Genomic DNA, 10,636 nt, shown 5'->3' with positions numbered 1-10,636 from the left:
AGTTCGTTTTTAGTGTGAAATAGACGACGCGCTCACACAATCAAATAACATCATGTGTTTGTCTATCCTATTTTGATAACACAAGCGTTGTTTATCGCAGCAGGGAATAGTCAACCCGCTTAACTCTTAAGGCAGCTGAACTAAAAAGTGATGACATTGAATGTGTGAACACACCTCCTATTTCAGTTACTAAAAAAGAACTTCGGCGTCTCAACACAAATGGTTGAATAACGATTGGCATGGCACGTGGGCTATCTTGTTTGCTCCTGTTCCTATCTATATATGTATGCGCAGCTAACAATAAACTTTCCGTTTAAGTAAGCGCTTGTGGCTTGTCCTCTTTGTATTTGGCCGCAGTAAAGTTTCGCGCTGATCACGATGATAAGTGTTATTGTACATGGCGGCTATTTTCAAACTAACATCAAGGAATAGAACGTTTACGCTGTGAATGTGGTGTCTAAATGTACCCAAACACCTTAAAAAGCAGGGCAACAGCTTATGTTCTTTAATCAATGCTATTGGTATTAAAAAGAAGGCATGACAGCTCTCCGGTGACGAAGAAGACGAGACAGATCCAAAATCAAGACAAAATGAATGATCAGAGACACCAGGAAGATTTGCAAGACGGTCATCTCTTTTTTTTTTTTGTTTTTCTTCGTTCGCACGTCAGACAGTCAACATAAAGGTCACCACTGAACGCTTTAGGAAACACAGTGAAAACTGCACTACGTTGAGATGAGCTGCCACTCCATCGCTGAACAATGTGCACGGTTTCACCAGTACACGGCCAACACATTCACCACACCTTCACCGCCTCTACAACGGTCGGAACAACACGTAACTCTTGAACTACTAGCAACTACGGTCGATGAAGGAATGACGGGTAACGATGCCTGTCGGGTTGTCTATGGTTGCCTTTGTTCGATTGGCGGACACGTTCTTAGGGATAATGTCCGGCAATATTCCAGCGTCCACTGATTCACTCAAAGCCATCGTCGTCGTAACCGCGGGGATGGACTTGCGCCGATTAGACTGACAGACGAACAGTTGTTGACACAGCATGGGCACGAAATGCGTTCATTGCGTCAGCGTTGTACAAACGTCACTGGACAACGTGGGGAACGATGACATGGTGTCGTTGGCGATCGGTCATGGCGTTGTCCGGGTGGATCGTCGTGGCAGGGAGATTGCTCATTTTCAGACTAAATGTGCTTAGAAGGAGCCCTGAAGCCAATTCAGTTAAGGTTTGCAGACACCTTCGCGCTTTTCAACACGTGGTCGGCGAAGTACGGGACTATGCTGACTGAGCAACTGCGCTAGAAGCACGGATAACGGAAGAGAAGAAGGCAACACGTGCGCAGGCTCACAACTAATTTTTATTGCGTGAAAGATGGAATATATGCAGTGAACATAAAAGACAGCATGAGCTCATTGGTGAAACAAGGCCATGTGAACACTTCCATCACAGTACGGCGTCTAGATATTGTACCTCACAATCCGCAAGTACAACCCACAGATCGCTGACACATCCCCGTGTTTTCTTTATCGCATAATCCTCGAAGGGCTCCCGTTTATCGGGGCTCTTATGACGATATATAACTCTGGTTCGTTCTAGAAGCGGGATGCACGTCCTCTTTGTTTCCTTTGCACACTCAAGTGTGCAAAGGAGACAGAGACCAACTAGCTCAATCTTAAACTTTGTGCAAATGAGACAAAGATGACGTTCTAGGGTTTTACGCCGTCATAAGGACCGCAATACACGTGAACTATTCGAGCGTTCACGTGACGTTGCCTGACCAATGAGAGCATGTTGTCTTATGTTCACTGTATTTACGCCATCTTTCACTCCGTAAAATTCAGCTTTGAGTCTGCGCACGCGTTGTCTTCTCGATTTCTCTTGTCCGCGTCTCTGGCACAGTTAAGAACATGGTAACACAAACATCCAACAGCAAGCCCAACTTGGTGATATACTGATTGAGCAACTGAAAGATGCTCAATTCAGATCGACGTTTGATTATGGTGGTTATTGCCTATTTTAATCGTTAGGTGTTTCGTGCAGTGCTTATGTTGACAAACAGTAATGAACTTTAACATCCAGGCTATTCAAGGCTGCTTCGCGAATCATTGCTACAACGTACGCCAGGGAAGACGTAAAATTAATCGGATGAAAACTGTATTTCAGGGCCCCTTCCAGAATAGCGTACTAAAGAAGACCTCAGATGAACGTACATGTGTCTGAAAAGGTGTTTTCACTTTGAGGTGCCCAGTGGAAGCCTGCGAAAGAGTTTCTAGCTGCGCTATCCCGCAGTATTTTCAAGAAACTTGTCTATTGCTCTTTCATTGGAAAGCTTTGCTTGCAGCACACATTCACATGACAAGTTACTAGACTTTACTTATTTTCTCACGCGCTTGTATATCTGCATAATACCGTTATTCTCACAAAATCTAAATCTAGATGTGCGTGGCATGCAGAATACCAATAATCAACGCTGTTCCATAAATAGATATAAGCAAGCAACATTTAAAGGGGCCCTGCGACACAATTTGAGCATGTCTTTTTCATCGGTTCTTCTGGCACTGTGGAATGCACCGATATTGTTGCGCAAGTGGCAACGGCGAAATCGAAGCGGTTATAATTTTAATTCACGGGATAAACTACCTTGATTTCGCACTATGGCGACACACATCGGCTATTTCTGTTACAGGAAGTGATGTGATGTCATGTGACAGTGACGACAAAGACCGTTCGTTTTTGATTGGCATGACGCGACACGTGACGTGCAATATCCATATGGTGGTAGCTAGGCCATACTACGGAGGTCTAAGAAGAGCAAAACCCCTTTTTATGCTTTCTCAGAAACAAATGATTCCTCTTTCTAATTGATATATTTTCAAAACAACGAACACGAGGCTAGGTGCGTTGTGGAATGGTAATCAAACGATACTCTTCCGCGTTTTGTCTTTTGCGGCATCGAGCGACACCGGCCACACCGGCACCTGCGAAACACGCAACGCTCAGTTCGGCACGATGCTCTCAACGAAAAAAAAAAAAATTCTAAACGCTTACCGGCCGACGCCTTCCGCGTCATCGGGCGTTAGCGTTTCGTCTGGGCCCATGGAGCCATCCTCGCGTTGCTCGGGGCTCAGCGACGCACTTTCAATTTGCAATGGCGTGCACGACATGCAAGCAATCGCTGCGTCGCAAGAGCTCGCGCTCGAGGTCTGTTAGGTCTTCCAGACTCATTTTGTGCACTACACGACAAATCATGGGAGCGTCTGCTAGCTGACGGACGTGGTTTGTCGTAAGCATGGTAACAAGGCCGTCAAAAAGAGGTGTAGCAATGTACTGTGTGAAGGCCACCATGAGGTGACATTTCCGGTTTATAAGACGCGCGCGGTGATTGGAACCGGTCTTTGACGTCAGCGGGAGAGTGAAATCCGAAAAAAACGTTTCTCGTCGTCGTCTGCTTGAGTTTTGAACTTTGAGGACTAATAACTTCACTTTTCGTGCACCAATTTGCATAATTCTTTTTGCGTTCATCTCGGGATTCATAACTACACGCATTTGCAGTGCTAAATAAGGCAGTCGCAAAAGTGTCGCAGGGCCCCTTTAAGCCTGGCAATGACAAACAAGGGCTCGGCAATCTGAGTTGGCTCGTACACCAGTACAGATGTAGCAAAAAAGTGTAAGAGAAGGTGCTCGGTTCCCATAAGCTGCAAGGTGACGCGTGTCAAAATTGCACGGGTGGGAGCTACTTCTTCGGCCTGACCATCTTCAAGCCTCCGGGTGTTCGCATACCATGGATAGGGGCAGTACTAACAGCTTTAGCGAGCCGGCAGCTTTAGCGGTTACTAACGAACAATGACGTCAAAACTTGTTCAGGGCAGGATGTGAACAAACCAGTTACAGCTTATTAATGCCAACGCACCGGTATATTAAAGGTTGTTATCACGGTCGCAGTACAAGCAACTTTGACGCTTCTTTTTTATTCTACGGTGCCGTTACAACATGTCTTGTTTCCGCTATCGTTGGCATTGGGTACAACGCTGCTAATAAGGAGCGGGAACTGCTGCATTGGGCGCGATTGCTGGTGCAGTGATCCTAAGTACTTCTTTCGTACGTATACACGGCAGGATGTATATATGGTGCTTTGTGTCATGACATCCCTAGGCGACACATGTGGTTTTCCCCACGAGATTACAAGTTACCTCGCGGTTGAGAACACTGTTGCTTAATATTACAATTTACAAAAGAGGAGATAGCACTTCGCGCAACCTTCAGGGACACCACCTGATTCCTCGCGTCAACAATCTCCTTACTTCGCTATCGGAAGCGTAGCATCATCAAGTGAGGCTACCTACTTTCCGGCGTCGCATTACAACGACGCTTCGACTACGCATTGAATACACAAAATCATCAAGCCACGCACTCGCAAAACTTATTTTGTGGAAGATCCATATGCAATTGATTATGGCCGTTGTGCTTGTATCGTTTTCTACACGATCACCATCATCAGGGACGAATGTAAGAAGCCTGACCGATGTGAAGGTATACTTATGCATGACAGGATTTAAGGATGGGGTCTTAGAAAGTACGGCCCGTTTCATTTTGCCACACTGCAATAACGTACGGTGTCGAAAGTGACCACGACAGTTTAAGACTTCAACCGAGTCTCCGTTTCAGTCGCTTCCTTGAAAAGTGCGGTTAACAGTCCGTCCGCAACCGAGGAAGATGGTGGAGTAGGAAAACGAAAAGTGACTAGCGATGAACCGTCCACGGCATGGCGGGCGATAAGTCGATGATGGCGTTGCTTCCTTTGTTGGTGTGTATGCTCCTGGGCAGGAAGAAGCCTCCCCTGGGCGGGGACACGTAGTGCACGGGCACGACGCACAGAACGTCGTCGGGGAAGTAGAAGTATCCGTATCGAGGTTCGGCGCGCAGAAGCACGCCTTCCTCCGACTGCTGCTTGTTGCTCTCACTGCAAGGGTCACCGACGGCGACGCGACGTGGCGTCGATCCGAGGCGGAGTCGTGTGGACAGGAAGTTGGAGATGGCCGACGCTGCGTCCGGCACCAGGCGGTACGGCGGTATCTGCCGCAGAAACAGGTGTCCCAGCACTCCATGCTCCAGGTTCGCGCACGTCTCCCTCGGAAAGCGGCCGTTAGCCGCTGGGTGGCCCCTGGAGGAAAAAAAAAGGATGACGGAGGTGTCATGATTTTCTGTACTGCAACAGACATTTCAAGCACATACAACCGATACGAATTTCATGCAATGCAGGGTTCTTCATGAGAGGAAATAATAATAACGTCTGGGGTATTGCGTCCCAAAACTACGATATCAGTATGAGAGACGCCGTAGTGGAGGGCTCCGGAAATTTTGTCCATCTGGTGCTCTTTAACGTGCACTGACATCGCACAGTACACGGGCCGCTAGCATTTCGCCACCATCGAAACGCTACCTCCGCGGCCGGTATCGAACCCGCGACCTTCGGTCAGCAGCCGAGCGCCGTAACCGCTACACCACCACGGCGGAATATTCGAAAATCGTCGCTTACATCCATATGGTGCAACATGTGCCACAAGATGCGCGTATTTATGCTCTTTTTTCTTAATATTTTTGCGCATGCTTCATTATCCGGTCATTCAGGCATATAATTAAATGGAGTATACAACCTCCGTCGAACACTTAATCAAAACTTTCTCGTGTTTTTTTTTTTTTTCTGGCAATTGCGCTTCTTGCCATTGCAAATGCGCGGGCACTATTTGCAGAGTTTCTCTGGAGCCGCAAAAGCCAGCGGCAGGAGCCCACTGCGCGCTTGTCGCGTCTCTCATGACAGTTTATTAAAGTTTGGCCAAACAACCAACAGCATGTCTTGGTGCGACCTTCTTAAGGTTGTGGGAGGGCTTACGAAAGTACGACATCACTTGTGGCTTGGAACCCGAAGAGTTCCAAGCAGTTCCATCTCTTGGTGTTCCACTTCTCTCCTCCTGCATAAGTGACTCGGCGACCGCATTTACGACCGACAAAGGGAAGCCCTCAGCCAACATTCGGCTGACCTGATCATTAAAACTAGCGCGTGTGTGGTATGGGCAAGACTTTATCAATGCAGAATCTAGGCAAAGTGAAGCAGCACCTCTCTGAACGATCTTAGAGTGAGAAGACTCAAAAGGCAATAGTCCCTTTTTCGTTCGAGGATGGTAAAACCAGGAAAAGTGCTCACTGTTCCACAGTAGCTTGAGGTCTAAGAATTATAGACAGGCCTCCGTAGGTATCTCGGCTGTGAAGTTTAGTCCGTGTCCATATTTTCAAAAACATTGAGAATAAAATCAGAGAAAGTACGCTCACCTTCACTATGAATGGTGTCGTGAGAAACATGTAGAAACGCATTTGGGGGAGTCAGACGATCCTGTTTAAAATCATCTGAAGTATATTTGGTAGTTGCCGAGGGCGGCCGTTTGTCTAAAAGAACTAGAAAATCATCAACACATCTCAAAAATTTTAACCCCCCCCCCCCTAAAATATTATCTAAAGCCCTATCTACATCAGCTAAAATTTTTTATGATGTCTTACAATCTCTGATAACGTGACTTTTTTGATGTTCAGTATTGACGATGCCGCCGTCGGCCATTTCTCTCGTTTGATGAAACATGTAAAGCTTTCGTCTTAAAATTTGAACTAGAAACACATTTCGTGAGAGTTTGCCGGAGTGAATCCTAAAGACCATGTAGAACGAAGCGCGTGGCTGAGATCGACTCCGCCAGGTGCTCACAATCTTTCACTGAACTCAATAAATTAAATTTCAGTAATCATCCGCACAGTTAACTGGCCCTTATCTCAAGTCAAGTTATACTGCGATATCATATGTCTACAATATAACTAGGAATTTGTGACTATGCATTGATATGAATGACACTAGTGCTCATTTGCCGTTCATATCGTGCAGGGCCATTGCGTGTGGCGCGTTCCACGCCAATATATTCCCTCACAGGAGTCCAGCTAATGCCTCGCGTGCTTTCCTGACATCCGAGAAATCAAGACAGACTTTTGGAATAACAAAATCTGGGGGCGACTGTACCGTTTGATTTATGTGGCTGGCAGTGGCACTCACACGTCGTCGATCGTGTGCTCTGGTGTATTCCTTCGGTTAAACTTTTGTTTTGCGCGCTGCGGAAGCGGATCTCAAAGGCAACGTAAAAAGAAGCGTGTGGTAGAGATCAGCTCCGCCAGATGCCGCAACAATCGTAGCTGCTCACAAGAAAATCGTCTGCTCTTCAATGAACTCATTCAAATATTGTTCATTTTTTTATCCTGACAGTTATTTGACTGATCTTATCTAAAGTCATGCTCCGATATCACATGCACCAAACTCTTAACTTGAGCCAGAAGCATCGATTTCGTACCAGTTATATTTTTAAACAGATTTTCTGAGTATTTGGAAAACTGGAAGTGATCTACGGGAAGTGCTTGAAAGAGAAACAAGCGTCCCTCGCTACTCACGCCACTGAAAGGTAGGTGATTCAGAGCGCTCTTTTACTATGCCTGGGAGATGAGCAGTAGAAAAAATATTGAAGTAAACGTGGTTTTAAGGTGAAGCCTTAGATATCTATGCCTCGTGGTCGCGTTGGGAGGAAGAGACAAAAATTAGAAGCCTTTCCCTACCGAGAAAAGGGGGTCTAGTTAAGCTTGGCGTGTGCTTGCCCGACCTACTATTTTTCTTTCTCTTTGTATCGCATTCCGCAGTGCTCCCTCCTAACCTTTTCCTTCCTCTATGCCAGAATTGGACCTTCACACAAGTTCCTAAGCGTGCAACACTTCTGTTTCTACGAGCAATAACGATGGTCATGCGTTAAAGAATGAAATGCAGCAATGAAACGCAACATTGAAATGCGGCGACGTAAAACAACAAGGAATCTGGATAAAAGATCAGATTGCCATATCAGAAATGGCTGATCGCGCACAAGCCCACGAACGCGAGAGCATCATTTATTGGAAAACGGCGCATACCAATGCGCATGTCACTGGCGCTCTTCGAGGGCGGCATTTGTGTACAGCAGCATTACTGACCACATTTCGACGACGGGTTTTCCGAGCTGAGAAAAAAAGACGATTTAGAATAAAGTTTACTTTACTATGTGAGCGCGCTTAGCTTTCCCTTTGTGCTCGTCGTCCGAAAGTAAGCGTTGCTTTGTGGGGACAAGTTATACCACAAGTCGTCTTCCAGATCCTACTCTGCATACTCTCGAAGAAAGTGATAGCCACGATGCTTGATTTCAGTAATATGTTGTGGCTAGTTATTACTTAATTTGATTTTTATGAAGGCTCCTCAGAAGCGTTCTGCCTGCAAGGTATGACCTTTATCGAGATATCGTCATGTTTCAGCCGCAAAGAAAGGAAACATATTATTGGCTTATGAATTTCGGTAATTCCGAGCTGAGAATGCCTTTGAAACGCAGATTTGGTGGTTGCTTACACTGTCTAAGAATGTCAACGCGGAAGCCTAGGTGGACCCAGAGCGATGTAAATTGTAGATCTAAGCCCATGCGGTGGCAACGTGCACTTGAGTTTTAGGAATTCAACTTAAGAACCCACAGCACAGCGAGCAGACGTAGCCTACTTGGGTCCGGCCCCGACTAGAAACAATCGCGACTCTCCCCATCCCCTCCCCCGCCTATACTTTATCTCACAAGCTCGTTGCAGTAGGGTGGAAGCTACGAGGTGAAAGGCAGCCGCATGCTTGCGCAGCGAAACATAGTTCTATTGTAATTGATTTATAATTGGCAACCTTCAGACAATACATTTGTTTGGCGCGAGCAACGTCACAATGATGCATGATACGCTAATCCCACCACCCATATATGTCGCATGCCTTTAATTACTGCACAGATAACCACCCACAATTGCGGCAACGAAGCAACATTGCAGCGCCCACGTAGACGTCACCGGCTTTTTTGTTCCGAACTCGCGCTTCCTACATGCCGACTGTATTGGCAACAATAAAGAAACGGTGAAATCGTCTATCGCTTCGTGTCATCTCACGCTGAGGACAAAGCATCACGTATGTTTTGTCCTTATTGTTGAGATCAGCTATCAGTTCAGTCACGTCTGCTAAGCCTTGTCTCCGAGAATTTGAGTAGGAAACAATGCAAGATGGTCGCGAGCACATGGCTGTCTAATATAAAATGAACATAAATATCGGTTTCCAACTTACGGGTCACATGGCGTACGATGAGGACTTCATAAATTCGAGGCGGAAGGCACCAGCTTCGACGAATGCCGCCATGTCGTTTTTTTTTTCGGCGCTGCCATTGCTGTCCAAAGCCAAGAGCGTTGGTTGATACCGCCTCCTCGCTTTACAGTCCAACGCTTGCTCTTAGACGCTATCGTGACGCCAAGCAGGCAACGCGGCGCGGATGGATACATCGTGAGGGATTTTCTTTCTTCCTATTGGCTTATGAGCCCCGTAGCTTCCACAGTGCTGCAACCAGATAGTGAGATGGATATAGACCGTGCATGCTTGGCAGGGCCATCACCCACAGGACCACTGTGCAGCACTTGTCTTAGCCTTCTTCAAGACTCCACTGCGCTGCTGCTCATGCGACCGGCGTAAAGACGACAGGGACAAAGTAGACACGCCGCTCGCGCGCCCACGTGCTTTTTAACGTGGAAGCTGTTATAGCTCGAGGTAAAACGGCAGTCATACGCAAAAGACTGCGCGCCGTTGCCTAGCAACAACCAAGCCACAGCTGCGCATCACCTGGGTTTCACCTCCCAAGCCGCGCATGCGCCGAGGAGCGGCCGCCGGCAAGCCACGCCCACCGACGGACACATTCCGCGCAGCCGCAGCGCCGAGCTCCGCCATAGCTGGTGTGACGTCAGCATAGCCGCGCATAGCCTCGCGCCGCAGCTGGTGTGACGTAGCACTGCCGAGCATGGCCGACGTGACGTATCATAACCTCGTACGGCATATGCCATAGAGTTTCCTAAAATTAACTAGAGGGCACTCTGGCGCTGCGATCGTTCAGCTACCATGGGAATGATGGGTAGTAGTATAGCAGTACACAAATTTGCCTAGTCTTCGTGCTTGCGGCTTCAAACGTACTTGTGGCTTTGTTTATTGCTATGTTTTGGTTTTCTTTCGGATAAAAAATGGATCGTTGTGAACTTCGTGACCAGATTTGAATCGCTGAGCCTAAAGAAGTTAAAGTGGCGAAGTGAAGCTGCTGACTTTTGCTGAACTTTGTTTTGCGACAAAGCGGATGCAGCCGACGCGGAGCCAAACGGGGCCGAAAGTACGAAATTTAGACAAACTTGTGTACTACCCATCATTCCCATGCTGGCTGAAGCGTCATGCGTTGCAGCTCCCATAGACACTAACGCCAGAGTTCCCTCTAGCAAGTATTGTAGGAAACTCTATGGCCTATGCAAGGAGGATACATAGAATTTGCTGGAGTGGAGGGGGCGCTCGTCGAGTGAAGCCGGCCGTCGCCATCTTGCCAGAGGCAGAAAGCGCGCTCCACGCCGTAGCGCGCTGCTGCTTGCATGCTTTATTTGACGCTGTGGGCATGTAAGCACCAACGGTTTGACGATGGTTGCCTCTTGTGTCGCTTATGGATGTGCAAACAGGCTGAAGATGCA

At 47.3% G+C, this 10,636-nt stretch overlaps 1 protein-coding gene across 1 annotated transcript in view; it reads right to left on the bottom strand.

The window, feature by feature from the left end:
* Positions 1-392: 392 nt before the first annotated feature.
* Positions 393-10,636, bottom strand: part of LOC119402385 (uncharacterized) — a 736,276-nt gene continuing 726,032 nt past the window's right edge. The window contains exon 14 of the mRNA XM_037669521.2: positions 393-5,180. The gene's annotated coding sequence lies outside the window, so the exon portion shown is untranslated. The remainder of the gene's footprint in view (positions 5,181-10,636) is intronic.

Source organism: Rhipicephalus sanguineus, chromosome 8 (assembly GCF_013339695.2).
Source record: "Rhipicephalus sanguineus isolate Rsan-2018 chromosome 8, BIME_Rsan_1.4, whole genome shotgun sequence".
NCBI lineage: Eukaryota > Metazoa > Arthropoda > Arachnida > Ixodida > Ixodidae > Rhipicephalus > Rhipicephalus sanguineus.
The sequence above is the reverse complement of the archived record's forward strand: the minus strand, read 5'-3'. Positions and strand labels throughout refer to the sequence as shown.